Source organism: Amblyomma maculatum, chromosome 1, assembly GCF_055883805.1.
Source record: "Amblyomma maculatum isolate TAMU_Amacu chromosome 1, ASM5588380v1, whole genome shotgun sequence".
NCBI classification, from domain to species: Eukaryota; Metazoa; Arthropoda; class Arachnida; order Ixodida; family Ixodidae; genus Amblyomma; species Amblyomma maculatum.
The window spans coordinates 30,264,566-30,280,939 of NC_139344.1; the positions used below are offsets into that span (position 1 = coordinate 30,264,566).

The 16,374-nt window shown below is 50.2% G+C and overlaps 1 pseudogene across 1 annotated transcript; it reads left to right on the plus strand.

The window, feature by feature from the left end:
* Positions 1–3,160: 3,160 nt before the first annotated feature.
* On the plus strand, positions 3,161–6,692 carry LOC146202030 (uncharacterized; annotated as a pseudogene). The gene is made up of 2 exons (XR_014703609.1): positions 3,161–3,881; positions 4,928–6,692. The product of XR_014703609.1 is annotated as an uncharacterized LOC146202030 (transcript).
* Positions 6,693–16,374: the final 9,682 nt, after the last annotated feature.

Consider the following 16,374-nt stretch of genomic DNA (forward strand, 5'->3'; position numbering starts at 1 on the left):
TGAAGAGCACGGGCGAGAGAACTGCCCCTTGAGGGACACCTCTGGTTTGTTGATATTTGCCAGAATGCACTCCATTTAATGAACAGTAAAATTGTCTGTTTTGTAGGAATGTAAATATCCAATCAATTAAGTATTGTGGAAAACATAGCGATTCTAATCTGTGCAATAAAAATCGGGGCTCTACACTATCATAAGCCTTCTCTATATCTAGAGTCACCAATGCAGCATGCATTTTTTTTGCGCCGCGCAAGAAGAATTCGACTCTCAAGGTCGGTGTGTGCATTCCATATTGAAAAGTTTGCTCCAAATCCGATTTGACAGGGACTAAGAATATGTTTTTGTTCGACAAATTCGGTAACCCGTTCCACACACTTCTTCCCTCTTCCCTTTTTTCTCCTTCTTCTTCCTTCTTTTGAATTGTGCCTCGGTTCTCGATTCGACGCGTGCGGTAAACAGGAAGCAATGATAAATAGTGTTGCTTGCCGTAGAACTTCTGATCTAACACACTTTCGCCGCATTATGCAGAACCTGATTACTGGGCGAGTTGGTAACGGTTCATTTTAAACCAGCCAAAGGACGAGACACGGGGAAGAACAGAACAGGACAAGGCTGGACTAACAACTGAATATTCATTGAAGGAAAGAAGACAACGAATACTTGTTCTGAAAAGCGCGCGCACAACCTTTGGCTGGTTTGAAATGAACAGAACCTGACATGAGCAAGGGTGATGGCGTGTGCAGCGGTTACTTCCACGCTGCGTCGCGGCAAGGTGGCTGGTACAGCGTTCTCGTGACTGCCACGGGCGACCAAGCGTTGCCCGCCCGCTCTAACGCCGCCAGCTTTCAACGGACGGAGTTCGCCGGTTTCTTCTGGTCCTCCGCTGCCCATGGAAGGATGCGCTTCCTTCCGAGAACGGTCAGCGACCTAAGCGCACGCAACGTCGAACTGTTCAACGTCACCTTGGAGTGGACAGCGCCCGGAAGCGAATACGACACCAGAGATAGTAAGGCCAGTTTTCGTGCCGGTACAATGAGACGGCATGATCTCTGATGAACTGCGTAGACATATCTAATCCCTCAGTTACTTCATTCCATTAAAAGTAATACCACAACTTCAAAGTGGACTGTACAAGCATGACGAATTGTTGGTGGGTGGGAAATGAACTCACTAAGTCGGTACCGGCGGACAGAATGGAATATACAGTGTGAATGTTAATTCACGCGTATGCTGAAGCAACGGCAGGTGGAGTTGCCGCTCATGTGGTTAATCCGCGAAAAAGTCATTTTGTTCACGTACTCAATTCTCGGCAGTCACAGTGGGAGACGGAACGAAGTTCGGTTAGATAGATTTCAGCTTCAGTTCTGAGATAATGGATTGACGCTAGTTATACTGAGCGCAAACCTAGCCTCATGAATTCTCGGAGGTGGAGCCCGTGGTTCCACGTTGTTTTGAGCGCTGGACAGTCATTTTCTTACTGTTCTGAAGCAGTGGCCCCCTACGGCTCTTTGTTTCAATTCCTACTCCCTCGTCCATTCGCTCGAGCCGAGCTGCTGCGTCATGAAAGCCAGAAACCCGAATCGAATTAAATGTCTCATTGAAATACGTACCCAGAACAAGACAGGGTATACGGCATATTTTTATTTGGTTTATATATCTGAGCTGCTGAATTAAAACACCTGAATGGCGCGACACATTCGCTCGCTCTCGTGAGCACATCCGCAAAACTCTAGCGCTGGAAAGACGCTTGAAAACACTTTCAGTACTGCGTGAGGACGCATAAGAGCGGCAGCTGTGAGCCCGAGATGATAAATAATCGTCGCATTTTTCGACAGAGTGCTTGGACTCCACTGCACATTCAAAAACTTAACGCAATTAAAATTAATCCGGAAACCTCCACTACGGCGTCTCTTTCCCTCTCTCGTCTTTCGCTCCCTCCGTCATCCCTTCGCTATTCAGGCTCCACTCTGAGAGTGATACATTTAGTGTATCTTTCAGTTCCTTACTCCCCCCTCCCCCCCCCCAAATCACTAATTTTTTCCACGCGTGAGAGCGTTCTCATGCCCCAAGGTCGTTTTCACTTCTTCACTTCACATTACCTCGGTCATTCAGCGCCGGCCTTCGGGGTCTCTGCGCTCATCCAAGAGGTTCAACGCCTTCTCATCGCGCACAACAAGGCACTCTGACAGGTTCAGGCGTACGGAAGGCAAAAGAACACCTAGCTTAGTATATGTTGTATTTCTTGGTTTGGTGCCGAAGGCAGCCGCGTGCCTGCGTCCCTGTGCCAAAGACAGCCGCGCGTGCCTGCGTTCCTGTGCTGAAGGTAGCCGCGTGAATGCGTTCGTGTCGCTCACGCTTCTCTCCCTCTTCTGTAACCCTGTCAGCACGAGAGGTTTATGATCTCGGCTCTGGGCAGTAAACGTTGTTGTTCACTGCCGACCAGCGTTCGTGTTGCAGCGCGTGTTCGCGCTGGCTTTACTACAGTGGCGACGAGTTCGAAAATTACCCATGCGGTAAAAGTTGAAGCCGACAGCCTGCCGCAACGTGAAGCACCGACGAGAGCTATGACCAGTCTGCAGCTCCCGACTTTCGACGACACATCAGATAAGTGTGTACCTTACAAGGGCTGAAGCATATTTTGAAGCCAATGCCCAATGCTATTACCGACCCAAGACGGCATCGAGCCTTGCTTGTGGCAGCACTCAGCACGCAGACTGTTCAAGTGTTAGCGGGACGAATTGCACCTCGGACGCCGAATTCCCTTACTTATGACGAAACAGTCGCAGCTTTAAACAGCTACTACGACCCGAAGCTTCACGAGATAGCGGAGAGGTATAAATTTTTCACCCGTTGTCAACAACAGGGTGAGGCAATGCAGGCATTTCTGGTCGAAATACGGCGCATAGCGGACGGTTGCAATTTTGGGAATGCGCTATACCGAATGCTGAGGGATAGAATTGTTTGCGGTGTACGCTCAACTAACCTGCGCAAGTAGTTACTGGCGAAGAAAGACGACGCTGGAGGAGGCTGAAACGCTGGCAATAGCAGCATAAACAGCCGAGAACGATGCAAACAATATTAATGCAGAACAACCAACGGTGCTAAGAATGCAAGCCAGTCATCGCTCTTCATCGCGAGATAATCATTCCAGCGGCGCAGCGCAACAGTGCGGACGATGAGGAAGCGCGACACACGGTGATAACGCCTGCCGCTGGGCTAACGCACGATGTTTCCGCTGCAGGCAACGCGGTCATTTGGCAAAGAAATGCTACAAGGCCAGAACAGATGGAAATGCTGCTAGGCGAACTGCGGGTGTCAAGGCACTGACAGTTGAAACAGCGTCTGGCAACGAGAGCACGGATGAGGCACACGTCTGGACGTTAATTTCGGAAAGAAAAAACGGGTTGGAACCACCATTTCGCTGCACATTTCGGTGGGGGGGGGGAATAGATCTGGAAATGGAAGTGGACACAGGATCCCCGGTGTGCGTCATATTACGGAACGTTTACGACCGACACCGAAAGCAGTGGCCACGCTTGAAAGCGCCACATGTGAAGTTCTCATGTTACGCGGGACAACTGCCGGTGCTTGGCGAACTCGAACTTTCGGTGCGATACAAAAATGTGTCGGTAACCTGTCCACTTACTGTGCTTGACTGTTCAGGACCGAGCTGTGCGGTCGCGATCTGATTGCGGCACTTGGCAGGACGGGCGCTCCGATGACAGAACTCACTGCGCCGGATTCGACAACAAGAAACGCGCCAAGCGACCACATGGTGAACAGACTGCTCGTTGAGTATGAAGATGTCTTTTCGACAGACCAGGGGCTCATCAAGGGACCGCCAGCCAGCCTAAAGCTCAAGGAGACTGCGACGCCGAAGTTCTGTAAGGCCAGATCACTTCCTTACGCCCTCCGTGATAAGGTCTCTCGTGAAATTGATCGGTTATTGTCCCTTTGTGTCTTATCACCCGTGCAACATTCAGAATGGGCTACGCCCATCGTAGTTGTCCTGAAAAAAGATGGCACCGTAAGAATATGCAGAGACTTTAAAGTAACGCTTAACCCGGCTTGTGATATAGAGCATTACCCACTTCCAGTGGTCGAGGACATATTCGCGAACTTAAATGGAGGTTAATACTTCAGCACCTTGGATTTGAAGGACGCGTACAATCAAGTGCCCCTTGACGAAACGTCACGCGGACTTTGTGTCATCAACACGCATTGCGGACTTTTTTGTTACAACAGACTTCCATTTGGAATAGCTTGTGCCCCAGCTATATTTCAAAGAAAGATGGACGCTGTAGTCAGCGGGCTCCCAGGCGTCCAAGCCTACCTTGATGATGTGTTAGTGTCCGAAGGCAAAGGAGACAACGGAACGCGGCTCAAGAATGTGTTGGAACGATTCCGGGAGCATGGTGTCAAGCTTAGGGCCGACAAATACAAGTTCCGGCAGACTTTGGGCATCGTATATAGATCGGCAAAGCCTACACCCTATCGAAAAGAACGTAGACGCCATTATGCAAGCCCCGCGCCCAAGTAACGTGAGCGAACTGCATTCGTTCCTTGGTATGCTCACGTACTACGCACGGTTTCTGCCGAATATGTCGACTGTGCTCAGCCCGTTATATCGACTCATGGGAAAAAGAGCCCGTTTAGAGTGGTTACTGCTACATTCGAGCGAGCTAAACAAAGCCTGAAGAATGCACAAATTCTCGTGCATTTTGATCCTAACAAGAAGTTGAAATTAGAGTGTTACGCATCTCCGTATGGTGTGGGCGCAGCGCTGTTTCATTCGATAGGAAATGAACACATGTCAATTGGGTTCCATTCCAGAACACTAACAAAAGCAGAGCAAAACTACTCGCAGCTGGAGCGAGAAGCACTATAGCCCTCATCTTTGGCGTTTCTCGTTTTCGTGACTATCGTCTAGGTCGGCAGTTTACCCTGGTGACCGACAATCAACCACTGCTCAGGCCTGCCGCGCGAATTCAGCGGTGGGCATTATTCTTGGGCGGCTACCAGTACAAGTTACAGTACGTGCCAGGGAAACAGCTGCTGACAGCAGATGCCCTCAGCAGGCTACCAGCGCCGACTACGGAACCGGGGACCGAGGCTGAACCGCCGGAGTATGTCCTTTCATTGGAATCCCTGGAAGAAGGTATAGTGACGACGCGCGAATTGCAAGAGCTGACGGCCAAAGACCCGAGGTTAGCCAGTATCACACACTACATTTTGCATGGATGGCCTAAAACAACTAAAGGAATGGCGAGAGACTTGTTGCCGTTTTTTGATCGTAAGCTGGAGCTATCGTGGGCTCACCGTCTTATCTGCTGGGGCAACAGAGTGGTGATACCGCGGAAAGCGCAGGAACGGATGTTGCAGCTGCTACATGAAACTCATCAGGGCTCCTCTGCAATGAAATCAGTCGCGCGTTCATTGTTTTGGTGGCCAGGCCTGGACAGGGACAGTCAAAACTTGTCTGCGCAGTGCCGCAACTGCGCGCAAAACCTGCCAATGCCTACGGCAGCCCCACTAGTGAGTTGACCGAAGACCGTGAACCGGTGGTCTCGTATTCGCATCGATTTTGCAGGGCCGTTAGGTGGCAAGATGATACTGATAGTGGTTGATGCCCACACGAAGTGGATTGAAGCAGTACCCTTGAAGCACGCGAATACCGCTAGTACAATCCGATGCCTAAGGAGCATGTTTTGCCGGTTTGGCGTGCCGCGCACAATCGTGTCCGATAATGGCACACAATTCACAATTTAGGAATTCGCCTCTTTCGTATCGAGAAACAATATCGTGCACCTGCGCACTGCGCCTTTCCACCCCCAGTCTAACGGAGCAGCAGAAAGAGCGGTTCGGACCGTGAAGGACGGGTTGCGGAAAATGGGAGACGGACAGCTGGAAGACAACCTCATGAGTTTATTATTCAACTACAGGCGGACCCCCCAAAGAGAAGGAAGGTCACCTTCCGAGATGCTTCTCGGCTATCAGCTACGTTCCCGGCTAGACACATGTCTACCACCCAGAGATGCGGACTCGTCGGCGGACGCTCACGACTGGATCACGCCAGGCAGCAGCGTATACGTGCGTAACTACGGCGCCGGCCAAAGATGGGTACCTGGGAGTGTATAGACCACGTCGGGGGCGAGAATGATAACAGTGAACACGCCAACCGGAGTAGTGCTGCGCCACGTCGACCAAGTCCGCCGTCGTCAAGAGTTTATGCCAGGGACTGCGTTTGTAGAAGCCACTGCAAGCGCGCAGTTGGAAGGCGGTCCTGACAAGGCGACCAGTGCCAATCTGCCACCAGTGCATACACCCAGGACCACTGAATCGGAGCAAGAACAAAGTCCTCAAGCGTCAGCAGCCGACCAGAGTGAAGTACCATCTGCAGCACCAACGGAGCGCCCACTGGTTCCGTCGGAATTGACTGAACCCCTGCAGCTCACGCTCAGACGATCCATCACAATAAGAAAACCGGCACAGCGGTTTCAATTTTAAAGGAGCAGAAATGTTGTATTTCTTGGGTTGTGCCAAAGACAGCCGCGCGTGCCTGCATTCCTGTGCCAAAGACAGCCGCGCGTGCCTGCGTTCCTGTGCTGAAGGCAGCCGCGTGAATGCGTTCCTGTGGCTCACGCTTCTCTCCTTCTTCTGTAACCCTCTCAGCACGAGAGGTTTAAAATCTCGGCTCTGGGCAATAAACGTTGTTGTTCACTGCCGACCAGCGTTCGTGTTGCAGCGCGTGTTCGCGCTGGCTTTACTACACTATACTACGCGCGAAAACGCAGTGCCGACTATTAGGACCTGGGAGTCGTTTAGCGTTATACGAAAGGTGTAAGCTCCTCAAGAATGCTTGTTCTCCACCAACGCTCAAAAATGGTCATCCGGTCGCCGCTTGCGGTGGGCGACCCATGCAGATGACCTGCTGCTGGAACGCGCTGCTTGCTATCGAAAGGTATCCTAAAGAAGCAGCAACAGAAAAGAAGAAATCTCAACAGACATGACAATGCAGCAAATGTATTGGTGTTATTTGCATGACTTTCAAGGTGGCTGAAAACATTCCAGGAGCTTTTAGTCCCATCACGGCCTACGTCTCCCAAATCATGCCCGCCTATACCCATAATGAACGGCGGAAATTATCAGCTCGACCGCTCTACAGATATAAGCGTCCATAGGACTGCTGACAACAGCACTTGGCTGGCAGTCTGGCTGATGGACAAGAGACAAGAAGTTCTGCCGGTGTAGTATCACTGACGCGCTATCCGTTTGTCGCATATGTAACCAGCACCTAAAAATTTTCAGCAGCAAGATATTTGTGCACTGGTGTTGACAGATGTAATGACAATAAAATATTCCAGTGTTTAACTTTAGGGAAAAGTCAATCATCGGAAATTTATTAGACTGGCATTCCAATAGTAGAAACAGAGATCATCTGAATAGTTTCATCTTGTACAAACTGTTCTCATTGAAACTTGCTGCCGTACTGGCCTTAGTCTAATGTCAAATAAATACTGTAATCCTTACGAACAAACGTAACTTTGTTTTCGCTGTTAAGTTTACTATGCGGAGGCTTTCTGGGCTCAGTGACAGATGAACGGATAAATGAAAATGGTCATGAACACAAACGTTGAGCAATTCTGATCGAGGAGTATGGCACGTGGCTTCTAAAGCGTTAGCACTTGATATCAGGGCCAGATTCAGGAAAATTGGGGATCCAGGCAAAACGCACGTGTAGCCCCTTCCTCACTACACTTCTGCAGCATACTCCGTTTCATTCTAACTACACGAAACTAAAAAAAAAAAAAAAGAAAGATGTGATCATTGGGATTAGTGCGAGATGATGCGTTAGTTTTGCAGAACACAGAACGCAAGTGCAGCCATTAACAATCAGACGAGTAACAAATAAGGGAATAGCCCGAGACTCTGGCACGGCCTATTATACTCTCCTAAAGCGGGAAAAAAGAAGTGGTGGAACGATTTGAGATATGTATAGCAATAGTGATGGTGGCAATGAAAAATGATTTTCCTTGCTATCTCATCTATTGTTTCAGTTGCATTTTATTTTTCGACCTTGTCCACCGCCACAGGACAGAGGAAATGATAGGAAACCATTAAAAACGCTCCTCCAATTCTTAAGTGCCGATCACCCCGCCTGAAAGGAGCCTCCCAATGTCTCCCAACAACTAAACAGGTTAGGTTAGGTGTCTCCTTGTTTTGGTCTTTTTCTTCATAGATGTTGCTCGAAGTTTCGTTATTTGTAGTTCCATATACGAAACAGGTTAGAATAAATGGCTCCCTCTCCTTCTAATCTCAAATACGAGGCCCTGGACTGCAGCCTTCTTAGCCCCCACCTTAATCCTGCCCTGCTTGATATGACCCCATAAACTATTGAAATTACTGGGAAATGGTGGCCTTAAAATCGCGCAGTAGTATGCATGCATGTTCATTAAATTTGCTCGCTTTTATTTCGGTCAGAAAATGCAAACGACGAGAGGGAGTAAGCCTCTTCACTGTCCGAAAATAACGGTGCTATCATTGCAGTTGCTGAAAATATCGAACTTGGAATAAGCGCCAACAAATGAGTCTCGCTTCCCGGTCTCTATTGACGCTTTAACACACACACACGCGCACAAACGCACGCACACACGCACAGATAAGCAAGCCATATTTTAGGAATGAAAAAATGAGGTGCAGTAAAAGTAAAATTTTTATACTTTTGACTTTTTATTCTTTTTACATGTTTTTGCAAAAAATTGCAAAAACATAACTAACCACATAACATATATTTTGCCGGCGTTTATATTTCGCTGGCATGATACTCTGTGTAGGAAGGGGAATTCGGGAGGGAAAGATTGAAAAAAGAATGGTGAGGGAAATAATAGAATTGAAGGGGGAAATAAAACACGGCCATTAAATACGTGTTAAGGTGCTATGTGGAGTAATGATATAAAATCAAATAATGAAATGCATGATCCGACAAATGTGCTTATAGAGTTCACAGCTTGCAAAATGCCTGAGGGAAACATGCGAGATGAATTTAGAGTTTGTCAAGGAGTCCAATGTCTTTCAAATATGTAAATAAAAGTTCATCGCGAGTCTCTGTTGCCTAGGGCACGCTAAGGGACCTAAAACACTGTTCAAATCGTTAAAGGCAGTGGGGAAAGCTTCTCCATACTGTGTTCATAGTTTGCACGCTCGTCAGCGTACGCAGTGCACTCAAGTAGGATATGTTCCACAGTTTCAATCGAGCCACAGTTGTCACAATACGGGCTGTTCATTTCACCGAAACGGTAGCGCAATCCATTTGTGTACACACAGTTTAGACGAAGTCGGTGGTAAAGAGTTTCTAGTTGGCGAGAATATTTGGGAGGAAGTCTTGATTTTAGATGTGGGTCAATAGAATATAGAAATTGGTAGTGATGCGTCGGCAAGCTCCAAAGTCGATACTTTGTTTCGGAAGCAAATCTTTTAGTCATTTGGGATGCATCAGATTTCGTGAAGAAGATCCTAATGTATCTTTGATGTTGGTGGCCTTTGCGAGCCGCTTCGTCTACTTTTTCATTGGCTTTAATGCCACAGTGAGCTGGTATCCACTGAAATGTTATGCAGTGGCCTGTGGCAATAGCCAAATGATGAAGATACCCGATGTCAAGGGAAACAGGATGATGATTGTTTTTCTTGAGCAGATTATTCAGGATTGGCAGAGATGCTTTGGAATCAGTGAAGATAACCCATCTTCTGGGAGTTTGGCGCAGGATATAGGAGAGAGCTTCTTTAATGCCATGGAGCTCAGCTGTCGTAGGTGATGTCTTCCGCTGCAGCCGGTAAGACAGGACATTGTTTGTTGAGGGTACCTAAAGGCCACAGGATGAAGTCTCTTAAGCAGTTGAACCGTCGGTGAATATGTGGGTGTGCTGCGTATATTCCTTGACTATGTAGGCGAGAGCAGCTTGCAGCAGTGCTGCCTGTGGCATGCGGCTTTTCGCATCCACGTCAGGAACAGACATTACACCTTTAAAGACGATAGTGTCCATAGAGGAAAGGTGACTGCTAGTAAACTACGTGGCTGAATAATAGTAGGGAGGGGCAGAAACTGTACTGCTTGACCAAAGCCAGAGTTGCTGCGAGTTTGGTGGACATGATGCAAGAAATGCTTCTTCCCTTGGAGGACATGTCGGAGATGGGTGCGCATAGTTTCTTGGGCGGCAATCACATCTAGCGGGAGGCATCCTGCTTCTGCAAGTGTTCCTGGTGCAGAGGATCCCTTTGGGAGTCCAAGGCATATCCGCAAGCAGTTGTTCCGCGCAGCCTCAAGAATCTTCTTGCTTGTTGGAGATAATCTTTAAAGTACCGGTAAATAGTAGCGTAGCGCTCCTTCAACGTAGGCCTTTTCAAGCAGAACCATCGATCGGCAGTTGCTGCCCCATAGTGTTCCCGCCATGAATCTGAAAACCTGTGATGCTGCAGTGATTATCTCATGAAGTTTTTTAATCTGAGGGGCCCAAGAGAGGTTACTGTCAATTATAACCCCTAGGAACCGGTGTGATCGCACATAGGACATGACCGTCCACCCAGAAGGAGCGGGTATCGAGTCATTCTTTTCCTTGTAAAAGCCATAGCAACACTCTTTTCTGGTGAGAGCCGAAGACCCCGGGGAGCCAGGTACATTGAGATGTGCATTAACGCGCTCTAAATTCGTTGCTGCGTTGTATAACGCAAACGTGATGCACTCCAGATGCAAATATCATCTGCAAAAATTGTAATGCGTACTCCACGGGGAAGGCTTCTTGTTATATGTATAAGGGCAATATTGAACAGGAGAGGGCTGAGCACCGCCACGCGCAGGCACGGAGCCAGAAGAAGAAGCGCATTCGAACAGCTCGGCAGCATTTTCGGACACATCCACCGTCCTCTTTTGAAAACGCTGCCTGTTTGAGGTACCGGCAGCGGAAGTCCACTCAGCGCGAGGCAGATACGAGAAGGGGAACGCCTTTCTGCCTGGGGCTGTGCCTGCGAGAGGAATATTCCTGCAGGTTATTCAGCAGCGGGCGAACCTGGCGGTGCCGCAGCGGCGCTTCAGCGCTGCTGCACACACACACTTGTCACCTCTATCATCGAAGTGGCCGGCATCAACAGTGGCCCCGGTAATGACACTTCCAACGGCAACGGGCCCCATGCCGGGACTTCCATCGACTGCGCGCCACCTCCAAGCACCGCTTCACTTACAGCCATCGGCGTCCCTGTGAACACCATCGACATGGCTACCAGTGAGTTCCGGAAAGACAATATCGAGTTCCAGGGAAAGGCAGCGAGCTCTTGCAATGCCAGCTTCTTTCGCGAGCGGAAAAAGACAAGAGACGGCCGGCATCTCCTGCCTGTAGCTGTGAAACACAGACCACATGGTCATCTGAACACCGATGTACAGAAGGCTTGCACGACGACGGTGTGCTAGGGAAGCATGGCACCACATTTGCATCAACAACCCAAGTGTCGTGTTCAAGCAGGCCTCAAGGGGCCGAGAAATGTTGGAGAAGGGAGAAATGTCAAGGAAAGCAATGAAGACGACTCCACCAAGAGGCGCTGCCAGATAGCACAAATGCATCATTTAGGCGAATGTAGATCTGAGGATGCTACCAGGCAATAAATTATACTAGCAGGCGTGTTTGTATGGGTGTCATTAGCAACGCGTAAATGCAGAGTGAGGTGAGTGCCATAACCATAAGACAGTAAGTGTCAAGTAGATAGTATGCTTTTTCTCTGCTGCCATGGTTCAACTCGGCAGACCCGAGCCTCATATCATAGCGCTATGACATAATTGGTACCTAACGGGGCAGCCGACCGACACTCAACAGTACTTGAAGCAGGCTATAAGTGACGTCAAGCAACCCGTAGGCTGCATTTCCCGAGGTGTTAGTAACTCGCACAGTATACCGACAATGTGTTGTCGTTTTTGTGCCCGTCTGTCAACGGCGCCGCGCACTATATATATATATATATATATATATATATATATATATATATATATATATATATATATATATATATATATATATATATATATATATATTGTAAGGTGTTTATTGGAGCACCAAGACCGCAAGCAACGTCCGCAAACCAAAGCGACGGGGGTAGCGTTCGAATCAACAGTGCAGTGCCAACAAGGCTCCGGCTCCACTTCGTCTACCTCTTCGGGTTGGCGCGCGAGCTGATGGCGATCGGGATTACTACAATACCCCCGGGCGGAAAAGGAGCCATCCTGGCGACTCATGGTGAGGAAATGGTAGGGGGATCATAATACGGCTTGAGGCGGTCGACATGTACAGTTTCTCGGCCGCGGCGGCGATGATTTGGAGATGGGTTCAAGGGCTCTACTACGTAATTGACGGGAGAAGATTGTTCGAGAATGCGGTAATTAAGGTCCATGATAGCGCGATAGGAGTTTGGATGAGAGGCCGGGTGCAGAGGAAGGCACCCAGAGCCAAACGAGGGCACCTGAGGGATATGAAGGCGCTGGATTTGTAGGGTCCCGGTTATGCTTTTGTTGAGCCTGGTTCTCCGTTGTGAAGGAGCGCGCCAATTGTCGGCATTATTCGGCAAATGTATGCGCTTCAGACAGTAGAGTGGTCTCTGAAGCGTCGGGGTGGTAGGGCAAGATAGTATCCATGGTGGACGTGGGTTCACGACCATATAAAAGAAAGAAGGGGGAGAACCCAGTCGTAGTCTGCGTAGCCGTATTGTAGGCGTACGTTACGAAAGGCAGCACTTGGTCCCAATTAGAGTGATCGCTATCAACGTACATGGCTAGCATGTCACTAAGAGTGCGATTAAATCGCTCAGTCATGCCGTTCGTTTGGGGGTGATACGCTGTGGTGCTCCGGTGAATGATATGGCACTGTTTGAGGAGGGCTTCGATAGTGTCGGAAAGAAACGCACGTCCACGGTCACTGACCAATTCTTTCGGTGCGCCGTGACGAAGAACGAGGCGATGCAGAATGAACGAAGCAACATCCCGTGCGGTGGCAGACTGCAAGGCCGATGTTTCCACGTAACGGGTTAGGTGGTCAACGGCTACGATGACCCAGCGGTTGTTAGCCGACGTGGTCGGAAGCGGGCCATACAGATCGATACCGACACGGTCAAAAGGGCGGCTGGGGCAAGGCAATGGCTGCAACGGAGCGGCTGGCAGAGAGGATGGATTCTTGCGACGTTGGCAGGCGGTACAGGATTGGATGTACTGACGAATGAAGCGCGACATGCCGCGCCAGTAATATCTCATGCGCAGTCGTGAATAGGTTTTCATGACCCCTGCATGGCCGCATTGGGGATCGGCGTGGAAAGAGGTGCAGATTTCAGCACGGAGATGTCGCGGAATCACGAGAAGCTTTCGCCCTGTAGGTTGGTAATTGCGGCGGTATAAAAGTCCATCACGAGTGGCGAAGTGGTGGGCCTGACGACGAAGTGAACGTGACGGAGACAGCTCTGCGGGCGTAGACAGGAATGTTAAGAGGGAGGATATCCATGGATCCTTCTGCTGTTCAGATTTCATGTTGGTAATGTTGAGCGGCGACATATCGTAGGCACAAACGAAGCCAGCCGTCGAGTCGTTAGGAAGCGCTGAACGGGAAAGGGCATCAGCGTCGGTGTGCTTGCGTCCAGATCGATAGATGACGTGGATATCGTACTCCTGAAGACGTAACGCCCAGCGGGCGAGGCGGCCGGAGGGGTCTTTGAGGGAGGATAGCCAACAGAGCGCGGGTGGTCGGTAACAATGTAGAATGGGCGACCGTAAATATAAGGACGAAACTTGGTAATGGCCCATATGATGGCCAGACACTCCTTTTCGATCACAGAATAGTTCGATTCCGCTTTCGTGAGGGTACGACTAGCGTACGCGACGTCATACTCGGAATATCCAGGTTTGCGTTGAGCAAGAACAGCGCCCAGACCTACGCTGCTTGCATCAGTGTGTATTTCGGTCGAGCAGGCAGGGTCAAAATGGCGGAGTATAGGGGGAGAGACCAGTAGACGGCGTAGTGTACTGAACGCAGCATCACAGGCTGGTGACCAAGAGGAGAGGTTCTGGCCTCCGGCGAGAAGTTGCGTTAAAGGGGCGATGATACTGGCGAAGCTGCGGATAAAACGGCGGAAATACGAACATAGACCGATAAAACTTCGAAGTTCTTTCAAGGTTGTGGGCTTGGGGAAGTCTGCGACGGCACGAAGTTTGGTAGGATCCGGTAGAACGCCATCCTTGGATATGACATGACCAAGTATTGTGAGCTTGGTAGCGGCAAAGTGACATTTCTTCAAGTTGAGCTGTAGGCCGGCTTCAGTAAGGCACGTAAGGACACGCTGAAGGCGCAGAAGGTGGGAAGGGAAATCTTTCGAGAAAACAACAATGTCATCTATATAACAAAGACACGTTTCCCATTTGAGCCCACTGAGAATGTTATCCATCATTCTCTCGAAGGTGGCGGGGGCGTTGCACAGTCCGAACGGCATCACATTGAATTCATACAAGCCATCGGGAGTGATGAAGGCTGTTTTCGGGCGGTCAGCGGAAGCCATCGGTACTTGCCAATAGCCAGAGCGCAAATCTAGCGACGAAAAGAACTCCGCTCCTTGCAAACAATCTAGCGCGTCGTCAATTCGTGGTAGTGGGTAAACATCTTTGCGGGTTATCTTATTCAGACGCCGGTAGTCCACACAGAAGCGGATCGTGCCATCTTTCTTCGTCACCAACACTACGGGGGAGGCCCAAGGGCTATGAGATGGTCGTATGATGCCCCGTAGAAGCATATCGGCGACATTGTCACGAATGACGCGGCGCTCAGTGGGCGACACGCGATATGGTCGCTGCCGCAGGGGAGCATGAGGACCAGTGTCGACTGCATGAGAAACGGTCAAGGCGCGGCCCAAGGAAGGCTGGGACACGTCAAAAGATGCACTGAAGCGCTGAAGGAGGGCGACTATTTGGTCCCATTGGGCGGACGGAAGGTCGGTCGCGATAGCTCGATGAAGGGCGTCGACAGGAAGCTCATCACTCGTAGCAGCACAAGACGTCAGGGCAGCGACGTGAGGAAAAACTTCAGGTTCGGAGAACATGTAAGTGCGATCAGGGTCCAGCTCTTCAATGTAGCCGAGGCACTCCCCGCGAAGAACAGCCGTTGGGCAAGGAAAAGGGTTGGAAGCATAGATGACACAGCTGCCATCAGAAATCGTTAGAACGGCGAAAGGAAGAAGGAGGCGGTTATGGTGGGCGGAGGAGAGTTAGGGCGTAAAGAGAACAGGACTAGGGAGGGCAGATGTCGAAATAAGGAGAACGAGAACAGAAGAAAAGGGAGGAATGTCGGTGTCTGCAGCTACAAGGAGTTTAGCAGGGCGCACAGGCGGGTCACACAGGGAAACATTACACACAGGGGAAAGCTCAACTTCAGCACGGGCACAATCAATCACAGCACTGTGAGTCGACAGAAAGTTGTAGCCGAGGATGATGTCGTGGGAGCAGTCGTAAAGTACCACCATCTCGACAAGATACGTAATGTCTTTGATGCAAACTCGTACCGTGCACGCTGCCACAGGGGTGATGCGCTCTGAACTGGCCGTACGAAGCGAAAAGGCAGAAAGCGGCGTCGTGACCTTGCGAATTTTGCGGCGAAGGGCATCACTAATTACGGAAACAGCAGCACCTGTATCCACCAGCGCAAGAACAGGAAAACCTTCTACGAACACTTCAATGACGTTGGCGGGAGAAAGCGGAGGACTTGACGAGTTCGTCAAACGCGCAGTTCTTGCCTCCGGAACTGCGGCATTTAGTTTTCCCCTTGCGTAGGGCCCTGTCGCCGGAGCATTGGCGAAATGGAACGTCGGCGAGGCGAAGGCGAACGGCGTGTCGAGTGCTGAGCCCGAGGTGGAGACGATCCAGAAGAGACGTTGCTCAAGGGCGGCTCGGGATCGTAGTGGTACTGACGGACTGTGTTCTCAGGATGAAGCGGGCGCTGACGGCAAAGGCGAGCGACGTGACCCGGGAGCCCGCAAGCATGGCAAATTGGGCGATTGTCGGCGGTTCGCCATGGGTTCGTAATGCGGCGTCGCGGTCGAGAGATCGGAGACTGAGGGGCCATGAAACGAGGTAGAGCATAAAATGTAGGGCCGTTCTGGTAAGACGATGTAGGAAGCGGACCGCGCGTTCCAGCGGTTACTTGAGCGTAAGTGAGTGGGGCTTGCACAGGAGCGATGGGAACACTAGAAGGCAGCGCTTCGGCGACTTTCTCCTCGATAACTTGGCGGATAGCCGGCGAGATGGATGGCGCATTGGCCGGCGCTAATTGCGAAGTGCAGACGGTCGGCTGAACTGGGTGGAGGAGGAAC